This window comes from Nicotiana attenuata, unplaced genomic scaffold (genome assembly GCF_001879085.1).
Source record: "Nicotiana attenuata strain UT unplaced genomic scaffold, NIATTr2, whole genome shotgun sequence".
Lineage (NCBI taxonomy): Eukaryota > Viridiplantae > Streptophyta > Magnoliopsida > Solanales > Solanaceae > Nicotiana > Nicotiana attenuata.
This window is the reverse complement of record NW_017670234.1, coordinates 2,191,883-2,197,879: the sequence shown is the minus strand read 5'-3', so window position 1 is coordinate 2,197,879 and position 5,997 is coordinate 2,191,883.

Sequence of the window (5,997 nt, the reverse complement as noted above, 5' to 3'; positions counted from 1 at the left end):
AGGAAGTTTAGTATTAGTTGCATTTACTTTGATTTTTAACTATATAATTTACTTTGTAAAAACACAAAAAAAGAACTAATCATATTTCTTCCATACTTTTTCTAAATTATGCAGGAAGGGTTAAAGAAGGATTGGTCCGGGAACGAGAAGATTACAGAGGAAAAAATTAGAAAAATGGACAAGCTAAAGCAGAGTAAAATATGGCGCTAAAGAAAGACGTGATATGCCATGACAAAGGATAACCGACTCACAACCGGCTACAACAAACTATAACCGATCCATAACCAAAGAAGCTCATAACCAAGCATAACAAGGTCACAACCAGCCATGACAAGTTCATATCCAAGAGTGTATTGAAAAGTTTGTCATGGCTTGGCTATAAAAGAGGCATCAGTCGTGAAATGAAAAAATTGGAGCGAGAGAGAAATCTGAGAAGTGAATATTGAGCAGAAAGTTTTTTTCTTTCTCTTTGTTCTTTAGTTTTGCTTCTGTTTCATCTTTTAGCCATTACTCTGGCTTCATTTCTTGTTCTGAATAAATTGTAGTATTGGAAATTACTCTAGTTCCTGTTTTTAATTAAATAGGAGGAATTATTCTCTTGAATATTTCTTTCTATTTTCTTATTTAATGAGCAAGATTATTTCCGTTGTTGGTATTAACTCCATTATGGAGTAACTTTTCTTGTGTTGGGAAAATGACGGATCTTAATATTTTTATATAATAGTAGATATTATTCTTCAATTTCACATACTTGAGCTTGAAGTTTTTTTATTTAAATTTTATCTGCTTTATAGTTGGGTGTTATTTAATTTGTTAACATCTATCTATTTAGTACTACATATTAACTTCTTACTAATTCTGTAATCGAAAGAGGCAGAAGAGGTAATAGTTAATTTTGGTATTGATAGATGTTAACCTATATGTAGTGACATCTAGCTCTTTTATGTTAAAATTGATTCTACACTTATTTGTAATCGAAAGAGGTGAATATTGTAGTAAATCAGTTATAATAAGTAGGGTAACCGAAAGGGACTTACTATAAAAAAGCATGCTTTAGTTCAAGTATATATTTCTAGTTCTTTAATATTACCATTTTGACAATTAAATTGTATAACCGAGAGGAGTGTACTTAATTGTTCAACTATAGTAATAATATATAAATGTAATCGTGAGAGGCATTTATACATTTATGAGAAATAGAAGCTGAAGAATAAATGTATTTACTATATAAAAAAAATATTAAGTAAAGTCAGGATCCCAACACATTTTTATTATATCTGTGAAAAACAAAAATATTTTCTATTGCTGCATTCGTGTTTTTTTTAGTTAGTTAATTTAAAACTCAACTCTTTTCTGATTTTCTCAAATAGTAACTAAAACAAGAAACATCTGTAGAATAGATAAACCAATCTTTGTGGGTTCGACATCTTTCTATACTAATATTTGACAGAGTACGAGTTAAAATTTTATATACGCTAGACACTCGTCATAAGTATTTGGCCTAAGCTTAGCTTGAGGGAATAGGTGTTGTGTCTTATTTGCTATGTGTTGGTGTCGAGTACGACATATAGGTGAGGTGACGAGTATCTATACATTGGTGTCAAGCATGCCCGTGAGTCTTATGTTCGGATTTGTTGTGATTTTACAATATATTGATCATGCTTAACTTGATGGTTAGCAACCGTGGCACAAGAATTATGAATATTTTCGTGGTATTTGTTTATCGTTGAGCATTGACTCCAGTTGAGGTTTCATTTATGAAGTTAATTGTTGGTATAAGTTTGGTTATAGTTGATTCCCTTACCGGGACGTATTTAATTCTTACTGTTGGTGCCCTTGCCGGGATGTGTTTATTCTTTTTGTTGGTTCCCTTGTCGGGATATTGTTGTTTCCTTATTATTCCCTTGATGGGATTCTTTTTGTGATTGGTGTTGATTTGTATATTTGGATCGGGTTGCACGCCGCAATAATATTATATGGGATCGGGTTGCACGCCGCAACAAGGAGTAATAAGGGAGGACAGGAGGGGTCGGGTTGCACGCCGCAACAGTGATATGTGAGTTGGATCGGGTTGCACGCCGCAATAGTGATATGTGAGTTGGATCGGGTTGCACGCCGCAACAGTGATATGTGAGTTGGATCGGGTTGCACGCCGCAACAGTGATATATGAGTTGGATCGGGTTGAATGCCGCAATAGTAATTCTATGATATGGATCAGGTTGCACGTCGCAACAGTGTTAAATGATTTGGATCGGGTTGCGTGCCGCAACAATAAAGAATAAAAGTGGACATCGATTCGTTATTGTTTCTTTATTCTGGCTGGTGTGGAATTTAAGATGTGTTTTATGCTTTTCTCCTGAGATTCTGTTGGTACTTGATATTCCCCACAGCATGTTTCCCCTTCCCATCTTTAACTGCTAGTTCCTGTTATTATTACTTGCCGTATATGCTTTAAATGCACGGGCTTATTTGGTAATCATGTCCTGGCCTCGTCACTACTTCCCCGAGGTTAGGCTCGACACTTACCAGCACATGGGGTCGGTTGTGCTGATACTACACTCTGCACTGTGTGCAGATCTCGGTACCGGAGCTTTTGGACCTTAGCGAGGTTGCTGCCTTCAGTCTAGTGGAGACCCTAGGTAGTCTTGCAGACGTCCGCAGGCCTTGGTGTCCCCTTCTATCTTTTATATTTTGTTTTCATTTACTTCAGAGACAGATTGTATCTTTCTTTCCAGACAACTGTTTGTAGTAATCGTAGATAGTCCGTGATATTGTGACACCAGTTCTGGGTAGAGATATATTTGGTATTTTACATACTAGTATTTGGCTAAGTTATCAGATTTCGTCTTCCGCATTTCTTTTATTATTATTATTCCGATGTTGATCGTATGTTGATTTAAGATTGTTAAAAGGTTAACAAAAAGGGGGTTAAGATCTATAATACTCGGCTTGCCTAGCTTTCACGAGTAGGTGCCATTACGACTCCCGAGGGTGGGAAGTCTGGGTTGTGACACATTCAATCGATGGCCATTCAATAAACTGTAATAAACATGTAGCTGAACAAATAGATAAATTCAAAGGCTAAATTATACTGAAACCTAACAAGAATTCATCCTACAAAAGGTTCTATCAAAACCCTAGATAACAAATTAGCTATTCATAATGGTATGTAAAACTGCAATACTAAAAGTCATAACCAATAATGGAAATAGGAAGAAGGAAGTGAAAAACTCGTAGAAGAATTCTCCGCCTTGCTCCAGTGTGTTCTTGACTCCTCAGGTCGAATCCCCAGTCTCCTTAGCCTCCTTAGGTCAAAATTATGTCAAAAGTATGTCCAAGGTCCTCAAAATACCGTTTTTCCATGTATATATACCAAGTAGGGTTGTGCCCAAACAATTATACCTTCTCATATGCGAAAAGGACAATTTTCCAGGTCTGGACTCTCGCGGTCGCGGTCCGGGCGCGGTATTTTCCCAGTGCACTGCCTCAGTCCGCGTCCAGGTCCGCGGTTGCGGTTTCGACCGCGTTTTTCACTCTGTTCCGTTTGGAATTTGGAAAAACGTAAAACATAAAAGTTGTAGCTATTTGAGTTATATTTTCAACCATATATTGTAGAGCCCAAATGAAGTTTTGAGCGAAAAGGTATGTGCATTTTACTAGACAGTGCGCAATATGCCTACTCGAGTCTTCGTTTGTTCTTAACTATCAAATTTGACCCCTGAACACGATCCCGGATTAATTACTTGGACTTTTACTCAGACTTCAAAGCTCCAAATCACTAGAATTCATTCCATAACATCTATATAGCTCGGAATTACTCCTACAAGGCATAAAACACACAGTTAGTGCAAAACACTAGCGATTAAAGCTCAAACTCAATTAAAGTGCAGTAAATTAGAGTGTAATAAGCGACTAAAACACGCAATTATAGCCTATCATCAACACTCCACACTTAAACAATTACTCGTCCTCGAGTAATCAAACTACACTTTATATAGACACGACCTTTTTTGTTTTTTTTAAACAATTCTCCTAACTCATCACACCAAAAATATTTAAAATAGACTAAGCACAAAAGCGTAACATCTTCACCTCAAGATTTGACTCGCAAGTACCACGCATTATTCACAACTCACCCACTTACTCTAACATAGAGGTCACTGACATTACCTTTCCTTCATGAATCAAGTGCCCTCACACAACAAAAGAGAGTAGTTCCACACAATAAAATTTAAGAACACTTAGGAACTCAAGATAGAAAGAATTCACTCACTCTCAAAAATAACATTCAAATGCCACAAAAGATGCACCATAGGTTTGCCCGTAGTGTACTACTCTACTAATCGAGCTTATTCAGTCTAGGATCAAGTAGGACTTTATTTGGTTGTAATGTAGGCTGCGAGACGGGTAGGATATATACATTTAGATATAAGAGTGAGTACACCTCCCTAAGCACTTTAATACATATACTTTAACATTCAAACCCCATACTTATATCAAACCAAACTCCGCCTTCACGTTAATGTATATTACCCCATTCTTCTTTAAGCACACTTACATCAAAAGCCACCACTTATCAAGGAATAGTTTTTGCCACAACAATCCAACTATTTTTTTTCTTTTTTTTTCAATTCAAGTGGCTCTTACTTGTTCAAAACAGTGCACCTTTCTCCTTATTTCATTAGTTCCACTAAAAAGCCAAACCAGCCACCCCACACTTTAACTTTTGCACAATTCATAAAAAATTTCAAGGGAACCGCAAAAGCGGCCTTGGCTTCGCAGAAGCGATTTTCGTTCACCTTCCAGGGAACCGCAGAAGCGGTAGGAATTCCGCAGAAGCGGATCCGCTTCTGCGAGATGGGAACCGCAGAAGCGGAAGCTGGGATTTTAAAGGAAGCCGCAGAAACGGCCACTGTTCCGCAAAAGCGGGACCGCAGAAGCGGTCACTTGTCCGCAGAAGCGGAAATCCCTGGGCAGAAATAGAAATGTCGAGGGTTTAATTTCATAAGTTTGCAAAATCAATTGAGAGCTCGGTTTAAGGCGATTTCGAGTGGGTTTTAAAGTGAAGATCACTGGGTAATGTTTTTTTTGGTCCCTTCTTGTTATATTTCATCATTATATAGTTAAATACATCATCGGAATTCGAATTTAGGATCAAAAATTAGATAATTTGGGGTAAAACTTCATTACCTAAACTATTGAGTTTTGAGTGGGCATTTGACCTCCGATTTGGGAGATTTTTATACGGTTAGACTCGTCAGGGTACGAGGGTTCTAAAAATGTGAAAATTATTCAATTTCGAGGCGTTGGTCTGAAGGGCATTTTGGTCATTTCACCTAATTTCACGTCGTAGCTTTGAATTTAATAGAAAAACCAGGTGTTTGCGATGTTATTTACAATGTGTAATTGAATTGAATAGATTTGGGTCATTTGGAGTCGGATACTCGTGGCAAGAGCGTATTTTCTAGTTGATATTGAGCCGGTTCGAGGTAAGTGGCTTGTCTAACTTTGTGTGGGGGACCTTTCTCCCTTAGGATATGATATTGAATATTTGAATGCCCCGTACGTGAGGTGACGAGCGCGTACTTGAGCTAATTGTTGTAAATCCGTTTCTACTTGAAGTATTTAAATTGAGATTTCTTGTTTACTTGTTCATTTTAGACTGTAAGTTTATACCTGTGCTAGCTTAGAGACGCATGTTTAGCTGGCTTACTTGCTTATTTGTTTAGCTGTACTATTTGTACTCTGTGAAGCATGTTAGGCTAGAATTTACTATTACTTGTCCTGATTTTAGCATTTATTCTGAGATTATGGGTTGTTGTTGTTGTGTGTTTAATTTGGGATTACGGGACGGCTTCCCGGGAGATCCCCTGTACTTGAGATATTCTGGACTGAGGGTGCGGGATACCAAGAGATCCCTGGCACATGTGTTTCTATATATATTGGGATACCAAGAGATCCCCGGCTTACTTATTGAGGATACCCAGAGATCCTCG